This window comes from Mesoplodon bidens, assembly GCF_964165515.1.
Source record: "Mesoplodon bidens genome assembly, chromosome: 4".
Classification (NCBI taxonomy): domain Eukaryota; kingdom Metazoa; phylum Chordata; class Mammalia; order Artiodactyla; family Ziphiidae; genus Mesoplodon; species Mesoplodon bidens.
The window spans coordinates 173,310,029-173,324,989 of NC_138160.1; the positions used below are offsets into that span (position 1 = coordinate 173,310,029).

The 14,961-nt window shown below is 43.7% G+C and overlaps 1 protein-coding gene and 1 long non-coding RNA gene across 11 annotated transcripts in view; both read left to right on the forward strand.

Annotated features, from left to right (window-relative positions):
• Nucleotides 1-14,961, forward strand: part of LOC308617132 — a 387,539-nt gene that overhangs the window by 63,748 nt on the left and 308,830 nt on the right. The gene's annotated exons all lie outside the window — the stretch shown is intronic.
• ZNF454 (zinc finger protein 454) overlaps nt 8,394-14,961 on the forward strand; it is a 49,671-nt gene continuing 43,103 nt past the window's right edge. For 6 of the 10 annotated variants that reach the window (XM_081233869.1, XM_081233870.1, XM_081233879.1 and 3 more), the window contains exons 1-3: nt 8,394-8,452; nt 11,452-11,547; nt 12,772-13,636. The gene's annotated coding sequence lies outside the window, so the exon portion shown is untranslated. The remainder of the gene's footprint in view (nt 8,453-11,451; nt 11,548-12,771; nt 13,637-14,961) is intronic. The other 4 variants (XM_081233874.1, XM_081233876.1, XM_081233875.1 and 1 more) reach the window with 3 other exon arrangements.

The window sequence follows — 14,961 nt, forward strand, 5'->3', positions numbered from 1 at the left end:
CCTGAGTCTGTTATACCGACATCAATCACACTGGGTTAATAAAAAGGACATCAAAAATGTACATGACCACGCCAAATGGCTCCATTCCTTTGGACAGGGTAACCCAAGTGCTGACTTTATCTGGACTAAGATCAAAATTACTACCAAACGAAACGTGGCTCTTACTCTTGCGTGGGCCCCTGGTTACAATAATTCTTTTACTAATCTTTGGCCTCTTTTTTTTAAAAAAAACTACTTGTTAAATCCTGTCTCCTCCAGAGTACAACAGGTTCACATCAACATAATGAAAATGCAAAGATTCCAGCTATTTCTAAGAACAGATCCTGCCAAAATAACAGCAGAAGTCACCGTGGGGCCCCTTAATAAAACAGGGCGAGAGCTCCATGACCCCAACTAGGTGGGGTCTATGAGCCCCTTGCCTGCCAGCTACAGAAGACAGACCGTAGTCCTTCATCCTCCCAATAAAGATTTCTTGGGATTCATGTCTCAGGGGGGATTTGAAATGGAAGATAGATGGGCCCCTGGGCTGGACAGCTGGTGTTTGTCAAATGGAGCAAAACTGAAGTTTTGTCCTCAGTCAGACAAGAAGGGCGCCCGTTTCCCTTCCTCCATTGATACGGAGGGAATGAACTAGCAGTGGGGAATTTGTTGCAGCAAAAATAGAAATGAGACTTTTCTGATAAACAAGGAAAACAAGCAACAGTGAACAGGCTGGGAAAACAGCATAAACAGGCCTGAAAGAGCTAAGCAATCTTGGTTATTCTTTAGCTGTTACTACTAATGAACACTTGTAACTAGACTTGTACTTCACAAAGCTAAACAAAGCTAATTACTCTGATTCCATATGAATTGTTCCCTGCCTCTAGCATTTACTCTCACTGCATTCTCTTGTAGCAAATCACTCCTTGTAGCTGTTTACGCAGGCCATAACCCAGAGATAAACGGACCCAATTACCAGGTTGCCTGACGCCAGCAGTGACTTAAAATACTGCAAGAAGAAGAAGAATGCAAGACCTTCACCACTTTGATCCTTATTACTTATTCTGGACTGCGAGTTCCACCTATAAGACACCCTGTGATTCCCCAGGACAGGAGGGCACAGTTCTTGCGGCGCTAGCCTGCTGTGTCTTCCCTTCTGCCTGGCAGAAAAATAAAGCCATCTCTCCCTTCCTCCAAAATCTCTGCCTCTGTGTTTCTGTTCGGCATTGGTGCACAGGGAAGCCAATATTTCGGCAACATCAGCACCTCGTCTCCGATTCATTGGCCTGTCTGCGGCGAGCAGAGCGAGCTTGGACTCGGTAACAAGTGCAGGTGTAAGATAGTCTATTATTACAGAAAGTTTTATTGAACAGCACTGATTTAGAATCTACATTTCTTTACCATTCACCTTTAGATCTATAATCCACATACTATTGAAAATGAGTCCTCCTAAAATCGAGTTCCTCTGACAAATTTATGATTAACCTTTCTATCCAAAGTGTTATTCCCTTTCTTGTTCAACACCTGTTCCCCTCAAGATTGAAGAGTATCAAAGAAAAGGTGGGGGGCGGGGGTCGAAACTGAACAGGCCCCTGTGGGGCCCTCTTGGGCCCAAAAGACTTTCTGTGTCCCCCATTTCTGGTTTGTAGGAAAAAGGTTTTCAGCCTCCTAGACCTTACCTGAGTTCCAAAGAGCATATTCAAATAGTTACTAATTAGGGCAGTGAGAGAATGCAGAAAGAAACAGGAGTACAGCATGGGGCAGGGTACTGGTTCCTCCTCAAGGAATATACAGAACAATATGTCTCTGCATTCTTCTACAGGAACCAGCCTCCCCACCACCAGGTGGATGATGGTAACTTCAGGCTGAGCACAAGCACATGGGCCCAGACTGGTTGGAACCAGGAGGCTGATGATTGAGATTCTTGGAACCCCACCCCGTTACCTCACCAACAACCAAATCAGAGGAAGGTTACACACCCTGCAGCCCTTCCCTCAACTTTTTCCTGTAAAAACTCTTCCTTGAAAACTATTGGGGAGTTTGGGCTTTTTGAGCGCAAGTCACTTGTTTTCCTTGCTTGGCCCTTTCAGTAAACCTTTCTCTGCTCCAAACTCCGATGTTTTGGTTTGTTTGGGCTCATTGTGTGTTGAGCACACTAACTAGGGTTCGACAACAGTATTAAGTTTGTGAATAAGATAAGGAAAGGATCAAGTTTTATTTTTTATATATGTATACACGAAAAGGCAAGTAAAAGAATATTCATAGCGGCATTCTTAATATCCAAGAACTGGAAACAACCCAAATGTTTGAAGGGATAAATAAATTATGATGTATTCACATAACAGAGCAATGGGCTGCAATATAAAACAATATGAGTTTATCTCCAAATATAATGTTGAATGAAAGAAACCAGACACACGAGAATATATACTGTATACTGTAGTTATTTAAAGTTTTTAAAATGCAAAAATAATCTACAGTGTTAGAAGTCAAGATAGTGGTCATGTTAGCTAGGCAGCAGTAGGGAAAGGATAGAGTTAAACCAAAGTGTGATTTGTTTTGCAGAAACTATCAGTTAAATGGCAGAAACACACCATGTTCCAAAAAGGTTACAGTGCATTCCAGTCAACAAGATACTACAGTGCTAACAAACAACCAAGAACCTGCTTGCTTGCAGTTTTTGGCAACCTAGCGTAACCTTTACCTCATTATAATGATCATGCCTACCCTTTCATGAATATTTGTGACACCCCCAGGCTTAAAACTTCCCCTGTCCAGCTGTTCATGGAGAGTTATGTCCCTGTCTCCTTACTTGTCAAAAGTAATAAATGCCTCTGTTTTAGTGGAAAGTACTTGGTGTGTTCATTGGCTATGCACCCCAAGGAGGGACCAATAGTGTCTAGTAACAGTTACCTTTGGGTAGAAGGGATGAGGTAGTTGTTGGGAGGGCACGAGGCGAGTATTTGGAGTACTGAGAACATTCTATTTCCCTGGATGGCAGTTATATAGCTGGATGGTGGTTGTGTTATGGAACCAAACTTTGGTCCGCTAGCCTGCAGGCAGTAAACCAATCTACTATACTGGGTTGTGGTGAAGGAAAGTGCAGCATTTACTGTAAGGCACCAAACAAGGAGTCTGGGACAGCTAGTACTCAAAAAGCCCTAACTCCCAGATGGGTTTCAGCAAAACACATTTAAAGGCAAGGTGACGGAGGAGGAGTCCCAGGGTCTGTGGTCAGTTCATGCACAATTTTCTGATTGGTTGATGGTGAGGTAACAGGGTGGTATCACTGGGGTTAACGTTACCAATCCTCAGGCACCAATAGGTCTGGTGGCAACATGCTCATGGTCATCAGTTAGTTAATTTCTTCCATTCGGAGGGGTTTTAGCATTTGCAAAACAACTCAGGAGATGTGCATCAGATACTATTATATAGGTACTTCAGAGAGGCGCTACAGCAGAGGATATAGAGGAGGGGTCTGTCCCAGGAAGGTCCCATAGGGTCCTGCTTGGTTACAGTTATATAGCAGTTTTAACTTGTGATGACCCATTAAGCAGTATGCTATTGAAGAATAAGGCTTCTTTTTTTAAGGTAAAATTATGACTGTCATATAGATATAAAACGAACAGATTTTAAGTTAATTACTTAATTAAATAGTGAGGGAACAAACAAAAAGTTACAAATGGTGCAAAAGACATGAAATGAATTTATAAACAGATACAGAACTGTTTTTGTGTGTGTGTGTGCGGGGGGTGGCTGGAGGGAAATCAGTTGTCCCTCTACCAGACAATTTATTTGCCAGTGTACAGAAAAGAATAATTTGTATTGTTTTCAGCTGTCTACTGATATTTAAACTTACAAACTTTTAAAATAGCTCAAAGATGATGAAATGTTCATACCTTATAGAATCAGATAGCCTGGAGGGGCATGCTCTAGACACATAGTATTCTCCTGCAGAGACCAAATAATCTTTCTGGTCCATTTCACAGTCTTTTACATAACTTAAGAGCTGTCAGTCTGTATATTATACTTCCTTTTTTTTTTTTTTTTTGCGGTACGTGGGCCTCTCACTGTTGTGGCCTCTCCCGTTGCGCAGCACAGGCTCCGGATGCGCAGGCTCAGCGGCCATGGCTCACGGGCCCAGCTGCTCTGCGGCACATGGGATCTTCCTGGACCGGGGCACGGACCCGTGTCCCCTGCATCGGCAGGAGGACTCTCAACCACTGCACCACCAGGGAAGCCCTATACTTCCATTTTTAAAAAGTTTATTAAAAAATAAAATTAAATAAAGGAAAATAGAGAGTTCTGTAAGCCATGCATCAGCTTTCTCAGGTGTTCCCCAAGGCTACTCTAAATTCCTGAGACTTCCGCACTGACCAGCTTTCTTTAAAGCTTCAACCTCTTGCCACATGGCTGGCCTCTGTCTTATTTCCCTCTTCCCAAGTCCCTCTCCAGAGACTAACTATCCAGATGTCTACTTGGTGGGGCAGGGGAAATTGACTGTAATGTTGATTGGGAAAGGAGATCTAAAGATCTGCCTCAAAGAGTTTTCTCCTTGCCCTCTTTATCTTTTTTTTTGTTTTAGCCTCCACCTTCAGCCCCACTTCCAGAAGTATCTGGTATTACCATTCCTGTATTTTTGAGGTTTCTGAGATATCAAGTCAAACTGGCTTTCAGCTTTTTTTATAGCTGTCTGGGGATTTGGCATTTTTCAGGTTTGCCAAGAAAATAACATCCATCTACTTTTCAGGTCCAAAATGTTGCTGGTGTGTCCTTGCCTGATTTTTCCTGAACTTGTGAGTTAACTTTTCAAATAATACCTTAATTTTGGCTTTACTGGGTTTTGGAAGGGAACAAAATTTGATGTATTGTTAGAGAAAAAAGTATTATCCTACCTGTTAAAAAAATTGTTCATGATATTTGTTAAAGAACAGTAAGGCAGAGTTTATTCAAGGGGGGGGTGTTGTGATTGGGTATAGGGACCACTGCAATGGAATCTTGCAGTTGGGAAGAGGGACTGGGATCAATTCCAAATACAGCATAAGCAAGTAGGAATTTATAGCCAATGAGCCAGGTAGGGGTGGTCAGAGAATAGATAATTACTAAGAGGTGAGGGGTGGACCAAACTAACAGAATACTTGCTGAAAACAGACATCACCTGAGGCATGGTGGAGGATGAATTACCAGATATCAAGAGTGATAAGATATGGAGGATGGGGTATTCTGGCTAAACTGATTTAGTAGTATTCTTGCTAAAATTTGACAATGCAGAAACAAAAATGAGAACCCAACTCTTGAGGCCTAGTTGAAAAAGAGCTCAGAGGAGCCTGATTAGAATGTGACCAGGCTAATCTCTAAATATTCCCTTTACCTAAATTTTTAAAAAATTTTCTGGTATTTTTTAAAATGTCTAACTGCATTGTTGTCAAAGAATGTGGTACTTATGACACCAGTTCTTTGAAATGTGTTGAGACTACTTTTATAGCCTAGCATAAGGTAATTTTCATAACCCTATGATTAAAAATTATTTTCATTAATTTGGGGATGCAATATTCTATGTGTTTGTCCATTAAGTAAAACTTGTTAATTTTGTTCTTCAGATATTCTACATCTTTAGTGATTTTTTTGGTGAGATTTTCTATCTCACCAAAAACTATCTATAGAAAGATAGTTTAAAAATAACTCAGTAGGGCTTCCCTGGTGGCGCAGTGGTTGAGAATCTGCCTGCTAATGCAGGGGACACAGATTCGAGCCCTGGTCTGGGAGGATCCCACATGCCGCGGAGCAACTAGGCCCGTGAGCCACAACTACTGAGCCTGTGCGTCTGGAGCCTGTGCTCCACAACAAGAGAGGCCGCGATAGTGAGATCCTGCGCACTGCGATGAAGAGTGGCCCCTGCTTGCCACAACTAGAGAAAGCCCTCGCACAGAAACGAAGACCCAACACAGCAAAAATAAATAAATTAATTAATAAACTCCTACCCCCAACATCTTCTTAAAAAAAAAAAACTCAGCAGATTTGTCAGTTCTCTTTGTTCTGTTTTTGCTTTATATATTTTGAAACTCCATTATTAAATACATAAAAGTTTATGAATATTTTCTTTTTTTGGTGAATTAACTCTTTTATTGTTATGTAATTACCTTTTCCACCTCTAGCAATATTTTTTGCTTTAATGTGTGTGTGTGTGTGTGTGTGTATGTTAGTAGCTACATTAACTTTCTGGGGTTAATATTTGCCAGGTGTATCTTTTGCCAGTTTTTCACTTTCAAGGTTTGTGTATCCTTATGTTTTAGCATATAGCTTAGATTTATAAAAATGTAGTCTGACAGTATTTTTCTTTCAGCTGGAAAGTTCGGTTCATGTGAATGTGTAGTGATTACTAATAGACTTGGCATTATGGCTATCATCTTCTTGCATATTTTTTATTTACCTGAATTTTTATATTTGTGGGTTGTTGCATTGTGGTGGGGGGGGTTGGTTTCTTTTGGTCATTCTCCCTCTCTCTATTCTACATTCTCTGCCTACTTGTTGGGAAATTGCACACTCTTATGTTGTGAGTTTTATCAAGGGCCATTTTTCCACCAAACCATGATGAATATATTCATGCAGTTTCTGATGTACGAATGAACTTGTAGTCCTGGAACAACTGTCTGATTCAAGGTATTTGAATCGAAAAATACAGTGGTAGATTTTTACTTTGTTTGTTCGTTGCTATCTGGGTTACCTTCACTTGATTAAATGAACTGTGAAGATTTTCATGTTTTTCAATATTTTGAAACAGTTCAAACATCTCTCAAAAAGAAACAGAGCTGGGGCTTCCCTGGTGGCGCAGTGGTTGAGAGTCCGCCTGCCGATGCAGGGGACACGGGTTCGTGCCCCGGTCTGGGAAGATCCCACATGCCGCGGAGCGGTTGGGCCCGTGAGCCATGGCCGTTGAGCCTGCGTGTCCGGAGCCTGTGCTCCGCAACGGGAGAGGCCACAACAGTGAGAGGCCCACGTACAGCAAAAAAAAAAAAAAAGAAAGAAACAGAGCTGGACACTAGTTAAACACAGTAAAGACATATTTTATTCAGTACTATTGCAATAGGGGCTTCAGTAAAACTGAACTCAACTCCCAGTAGAGCAAAGACAGCTGGGGATTTACAGCTCCAGCAAGCAGGGTAAAGGGGGTCAGTGGACGGAAAATTACTAAAAAGGAGACAGAAAATTTGGGGGGATCCTTGCCAAAGTCTGGCCAAGGACTTAGACATCAAGAGTAGGGGATGAGGAATTTGATCAGATATTAAGAATGGGGGATTCTACCTAAACTGACTTAGCAGTACTCTTGCTAAAACTGGGCTCCACAAGCCAAGGACAGGGCTCAAGGAGGAGGCCTAGTAGAAAAGAAGACTCATAGGAACCTTCCTAAAGTTTGGTCAAAGGTGGAGTCTTTGTCACATCAACAGAAAGAGGCAGATGAAGCTACCGGTAATTTCTAGAAAAACAAATATTACAATCTAAGCTACCATACTGATCTGCCCCAAATGTCATGCACTTCACCAAATTCCAGTGGCAGACTGAGCTGTAACTGACAGCTCTGGCCACACATTTAATTAGAGATTTTGTCTGCATTCCTTTTCTTTTAAAATTAATTTATTTTTGGCTTCATTGGGTCTTCTTTGCTGCGCGTGGGCTTTCTCTAGTTTGCGGTGATCAGGGGGCTACTCTTTGTTGTGGTGGTCGCGCTTCTCATTGCAGTGGCTTTTCTTGCTGCAGAGCACAGGCTCTAGACGCATGGGCTTCAGTAGTTGCAGCACGTAGCCTCAGTAGTTATGGCACACGGGCTTAGTTGCTCTGCCGCATGTGGGATCTTCCCGGACCAAGGCTCGAACTTGTGTGCCCTGCATTGGCAGGTGGATTCTTAACCACTGCGCCACCGGTGAAGCCCTTGTCTGCATTCTATACAGTGATAATTCTGAAGCAAATACGGCAGCACCTGACACTGAGCTAGGAAAGGAGGTACAGTAGCTACCATTCATGGAGTGCTCACTCTGCATCTGGTATGTTAACTACCACATCTACTCAGTCTTCTGACAACTTTGCAAGGGACTCCTCTAGGCTCCCTTTATTTCAGAGGAGAAAAGTGAGGCTTAGCCAAGGCTGTCTGCCCCTTCTTCCCTACCCATGGGTTAGGAACCCACAGGTTCTAATGAGAGGCTTCTTTAGGGTTGCCGGGGTAAGGTTACCGCGCAGTCAACTCCTGGCTTGGCAAGCAACAACCCCACCAAAATGAGGTAGCCATTCGGGAAGCCACCACCTTCCGTCCCGCTGGAACCGCCCCTCCCACCACCACCCGAGGCCCGCGCCTGCGCACTCCTGACGCCCGCGCCGCGCCCCCGCAGCTTTGTGGGAAATGTAGTCCGGCTTCCCGGGGTGGAGATGCTGGGAGGGGCGGCATTGGTCCGCTGGTTGCTCTGGCTCCTGCTGGGAGAGGGTGAGTGCGGGGCCACGGCGGGAGGCACCGGGTCTGGCGGGCGCCGGAGGGCCTGGCGGGAGGAGTCCAGCACAGCCGGGCGAGGCCCCTTAGGGGCGGGGCGGGGCGGGGCGGGCTGCAGATGGGCCGCGACCTCTCGGACCCTGCGCAGCGCCGGGCTTCTAGCTCCAGATGTTCCTCCTCTCGCCCCGGGGGCCCAGCCGGGTTGGGAACACCGAGAGCTGAGGCGCCGGGCGCGGTCCTTCCACCACCTGTCCCCCGAGTGGCGAGGGCAGGGGACCCGACACGGCGGCCCCGGGTCCCAGGGGCAAGTGAGGGACCAAAGGCTCTGGAAGTCGCTCGGACCCTGGGTTCTTCCCCATCGCGGGCTGTCCCCCGGACCCACCTCGGAAGTCTCGTGGGATGCTGCACCAGGGTGCCGGTCTCCGGGCTCCAGCACCTGCCCTTTGTGTAAACCGCATCTCGGGGACCTCCCTCAGTGATTTCCGATTCCTAAGGGTGATGGCGTGGGCTCCCCTTAACTCATCTCTCTGTAAGAATGCGGAGGCCAACCCTGTGCAGATTTCTACTTCAGGGAATCCTTTTCTTTCTTTTCTTTCTTTCTTTCTTTATTTAAAGCAGTTTTTCTCTTACCAAAAAAAAAGTTCACTATAGGACAACTAGAAGATTCAGAGGAGCAAAAAGGAAAAAATCATTTGAAAACTGTCAGAATCTGCATGTCGGCATGTATATACGTATAAACACAGAAACGCTTTGTTTTTAAGCAAATATATGGATATTATTCTTTTCTCCATTTACTTCAAAAATGAGTGCACAAGTCTCAAGCTCCGTGATTTTTTAATAAATATTTTTATCTGTGTAGTACCACTTAAGATGCAGAATAAACTTTTGTAAGTTTTGAAACTATCTACTTATACCAATTTTTTAAAACAGCTAAGTCTGCTTGTTAATGAATATGAGGAAAAGTATGTCTGTGCCATATTTAATCCTCTCTTTAGGCCTCTGTGTTCTTTCTCAAGGTGGTTGTGAGGTTTTTTGTTTGTTTGTTTAGTATCATAATCAGTATAGGCCATCTGGCTACATGTATCTTTGCATTCTTGTCTCATTCTATAAATCTCTTCAAGTGAAATTTCTAGATCATACTGTAAGGCTTTTGATACCTCCTGTCCTATTCTCTCTAGAAAAGTAGTAGTTTATAAACATTGCCTGATTGACCCACAGCAAGTCTGAGTGTTACTATTCTCTAACTTTCTGAGAGGTACAAACAATAGGGTTGTTTAGATTTGCATATTGAAAACTAGTGAATATTTTAATGCAGTTTGCATTGTGTTTTTAAATTGTGTCTGATACACAAGTATATTTCCAATTTCTATGCAGAAATGTTACATTTTCATATGCTCAGATGTGCAAAACTTCCCTTCATGTTTGCGTCTTTGACATCATTGTTAGGGGGTCTTCTATTCCATGTGTCACAAAATGTTCATCTTCATTTTCTTATAGTACTTTAGTTTCACTTTATATGCAAATTTTTATTCTTTTCCAAATGGTAAGTCCTTGTTCCAAGTTACTGAATCATTCATCCTTTCTTCATTGATGTGAAAGGTCACTTTGTTCATATCCTGAATTCTTATATATAAATTTTTTTTCTGAACTGATTGTGTTGGTAGGATTTTAATTTGTTCTATTCACCCTTTTTCCTGTTAGACTATAACATCCGTGAGGGTAGAGAGTTTATCAATTTTGTTTACAGCTGTATTCATCCCTTGCCCCAAGAATGGTGCCTGGTACACAGTAGGTGGTCAACAGTATATCTGGTGAATGAGTGACACTATACAGTAACACTATGTTCTAATTATCATAGCTTTATAATATCTGGAGGGCCAGTTCTCACATCCATTGTTATACAACACAATTAACTTTTTCATCTTTTCCATAATTAACTTTACAAGATTATTATTTAGCTGTAACTTGGTTGGGAATATGTTAAGCTTATAAACTAATTTCAAAGAAGTGACAAGTTAGGATACTGTGACATCCTATCCGGGAGTATGGCATGTCTCTCTCTGTTCAGCTTTCTTTATATATCTAAATAAGCTTAATAAATAAAAAGTATAGTTTTCTCTACATTAACACGTCTTTTTTAAAAAAATTTATTTATTTATTGGCTGTGTCGGGTCTTAGGTGTGGCACACGGGATCTTTCGTTGCGGCATGCAGGCTCTTCATTGCAGTGCGTGGGCTTCTCTTTAGTTGCGGCACCAGGGCTCAGTTGCCTCACGGCATGTGGGATCTTAGTTCCCTGATCAGGGATTGAACTGGCATCCCCTGCATTGCAAGATGGATTCCCAACCACTGGACCACCAGGGAAGTCCCGATACTGTACACTTCTTATTTGGCTTATCTGTAGGTATTATATTGTCGATGAGAAAAGATATTCACAACCTAAAAGTTGAGAGTTATGTTTTATTCGGCAGGAATTTTTAGGACTTCAAGCCCAGGAGGCAGCATCTCAAGTAACCCTGAGAGAACGGCCCCAAGGAGGCGAGGGGTGGGCGGGGGTGGGGGGCAGGATATATAGGAGTTCTGCAACAAAGGGCAGGTAGTCTGAACGCCAGAAGATTATGGTTAATTAAAGAAAACCAGATATCTCAAGTTGAGGAATTTAGCGCTTTTCTATGTATGGGAAGATGCAAGAGTCTGGGCTCACTGAAGTCATTGTTTGATCTGCGCCTCAGCTGTCTGGGGCCAGTATCCTGTGTTTTCACACCCTGTGTTTCCTCAGGGCTCACTGTGGGGAGTGGCTGCACTCTGATGGCTGCTAGATGACAGGTATTCTCTTCCTTTCTAAGTTCCCTCAGGGCTCACCAGCTCACTGGTGGTGGCTGCAATCACCGATGACTGTGACATCCTTTGTTTACTGATATGGCAGGCGGTATTCCATTTCTCAGTATTTTTTGCTGTTGCTGGAGTCTTGTTTCTCACACCTTTTCCTTCCCTCAGTTCTGCATCCTCTGACCCTGCCCATCCCCTGGGAAGGACACCACAGGAAGGAAGGAGAAGGCAGTGGCTGCTGGGCCTCTCCTATTGGGAGTTCAGGTGAGCTCATTTTTCTCTCTTAAATCGCTCCCTTACTCCTTGTTCCTATACTGTAGGTGGGCCTCACCACAGAAACCAGGGCCACTGAGATCTCTGAATGTTGGATGTTTTCCACAAAACTCCCCCTCAGCATCCCTCAGCTAGGTTCTCAGCTTCCAGTTCCTTATTCAGCTGGATGCCGTGGCCTGCTGAGCTGTTGGTATTGTCCAAGTGTCAGAAAAGGAACAAAAGTCATGTGAGAGATGGTCCTGGTGCTTATAGGGCTATGGACTTTCAGGTAACATAAAAGAGGTCACATCTGTACAAGGAACAGTCATGATGATTGCACATGTGTATGATAATAAGAACAAGTATGGTTAAATACCCACATTGTCAGTGTTCCAAGACCTGGAAAGAGAGAAGATCAGTGTGGTGACCAGAAGTAGGGTTGGGTAGGGATACCTGGAGAGGATTTGCTGTAATGGAGTCAGAGTGTCCCAAGTTTAAATTCCGACTACCATTTAATAGCTGCGCTGTCTTGGGTGAGTGACTTGACTTCCCTTGAAGCATCAGTTCCTCATGTGATGATAGAAATAACAGCATTAACTGAGTGTTTGCCACATACTTGACATTGATAAGAATTTCACTGGACTTATTTTATCTGAACTTTCAACAAACTTATGAAGTAGGTATTATTAAATGAAATAAGTAATGTAAGTAAAAAGAGCCCAGCTTTGGTTCCTGGAATGTTGAAGGTACTAGCTCAGCGGTAGGCATTCTTAGCGTTATTCCAGCCACTAACTTGGTGTTTTAGAGTTTGTCGACTGAAAAAAAATGCACAACATGAGGGTTGTGAGTTAAGTTTTATTTGGGGCAAATTGAGGACTATAGCCTGGGAGACAGCATTTCAGATAGCTCTGAGAAACTTCTCCAAAGAAGCAGGGGGGAAGGTCAGCATATATGTGATTTTGGTGAGGTGGGGTGGGTGCATGCAATCAACCACATTTTTTTTTTTTTTTTTTTTTTTTGCGGTACGCGGGCCTCTCAGTGTTGTGGCCTCTCCCGTTGCGGAGCACAGACTCCGGACGCGCAGGCTCAGCGGCCATGGCTCACAGGCCCAGCTGCTCCGCGGCATGTGGGATCCTCCCAGACCGGGGCACGAACCCGTGTCCCCTGCATCAGCAGGCGGACTCCCAACCACTGCGCCACCAGGGAAGCCCCACATATTTTTTTTTTTTTTTGCAGAAGGTTTCTGCTAGTCTCGTGAAGGTTACTGCTAGTCATGAGGAGCAGACGTCACCATGAAGGATTTTAGTGCTTTTCTAGATGTGAGGAGATATAAGAATTGGGCTTATAAAATTGTCTCTTGAAAATATCTAACTATCTGAAGACCTGTTCTAACAGTTTTTCCCAGAGCAGAGTGCTGATCTCCACCCTGAACTCCTTTCAGGGGATGTTGAAAGTCAGCAGCTGTAGCGGCTCGTAATTTGATCCTTGTAGAGGTAGATGGCAAGTGCCAATTTGTAGGTGATAAGTTTTAGAGGTGGAGTGAAGGTAGAAGGGACTGGAAGGGAGAGGGAATCAGATAGTTTGGGGTCAAGTACCAGGAAGGAGGAGTTTGTGTGTTTGGTGGGGTGGTAGGCATGGCAGTAGAGGAGGAGTCAGAGGAATTTAAATAAGGGAGTTGGCATGATAAGAGCTTTCCTAAGAAGAAGAAGTGTTGGACCTCCCTGGTGGCATAGTGGTTGAGAATCTGCCTGCCAATGCAGGGGACACGGGTTCAATCCCTGGTCCAGGAAGATCCCACATGCTGCGGAGCAACTAAGCCCATGCACCACAACTACTGAGCCTGCCCTCTAGAGCCCGTGAGCCACAACTACCGAACCCGAGCACCACAACTTCTGAGCCTGCCTGCTGCAACTACTGAAGCCCACGTGCCTAGAGCTCGTCCTCCGCAACAAGAGAAGCCACTGCGATGAGAAAACCGCACCCCACTCACCGCAACTAGAGAAAGCCCGCACGCTGCAACAAAGACCCCACGCAACCAAAAAAAAAAAAAAAGAAGAAGCAGCAGTGTCTCTCAGCTAGAGGAAATCATAGAGGAAAAAAAGTGAGTAAGGAGCCTAGGCTTTTTTTGCCCTGTGAGATTGCTTGAAAATGGAATCTGCTAGTTTTTGCTAGAACCTGGAGTTGTTCCTTCTCTGGAAAAGGAAATAAGACATCAGGGGCACTTTACCCAGGAAACCTTAAGTTCTTGGTTTTGTTTTTGTTTTTAGGGTTAGGTTTACTTAACTTTGTCTGCCATCCCAAAAGACTTGTGGTTTTTCTTTATTCATAAGATCATATGTTAGGATTCTCTTAACTATGTCACTTGGTTATTTACAAGAGGAACCAGTTTAAAGGCTTCATGAAGACAAGCATTAACTGTTGTGATTTTTTAAAAAATTTATTTATTTATTTATTTTTGGCTGCATTGGGTCTTCGTTGCTGCGCGCGGCCTTTTCTCTAGCTGTGAGCAGGGGCTACTCTTCGTTGTGGTGCACGGGCTTCTCATTACAGTGGCTTCTCTTGCTGAGGAGCACGGGCTTTAGGCACACAGGCTCAGTAGTTGTGGCACATGGGCTTAGTTGCTCCGTGACATGTGGAATTTTCCCGGACCAGGGCTTGAGCCCGCGTCGCCTGCATTGGCAGGTGGGTTCTTAACCACTGTACCACCAGGGAAGCCCAACTGTTGTGATTTCTGTTTGTACTACTTTCTCTTCTCAGTGTTATCAAGCTCAGTTTTAAAAGGCAACATAACTCACAAAAATAGGTATCAGAGAGAGGGAGTTTCTGGAAGAGGGGAAGCTTTAAGGGGGGAGCACTCAGAAGATTTTGGTTGGTGTAGGTTGTGGTTTGGTTGTCAGTAGCCTTGATTTTATTTTATTTAGTTAAAATAGTACTAACTAAAATTTTAAATCAGCTTTATTTTTCAGGTATAATTTACATAAAATAACCCACTTAAAGCATATAATTCATTGAGTTTGACAAATTTATGCACCAACATCATCACCACCCCAGTCAAGCTGTAGAACATTTTTATCACCCCAGAAAGTATCCTCATACCCTTCCTATCCACGATCCCCATCCCAGGCAACCACTGGTTTGATTTCTGAATACTTCAGTATGTGTTTCCTAAAAATAAGGACCCTGGGGGGTTTTTTTGTAAAAAAAGGTACATGTTTATTTTTCACTCAGGCATAAGCAAAGCAAGGTCATTCCTGGGAGAGGGGCATGACCCACCAGCAAAAGGGCTGTCATAGTGTCAGAGGGTGGGAATGGTGATAGCTTGAAGCCTGCAGTAAAAATATATTTAGTGTAAGGGCTGTGCTGAGCTCCACCCAGGGAATTCAGTGGAGAATATATTGGCTATTATTAACTTGACAAATATTTAAC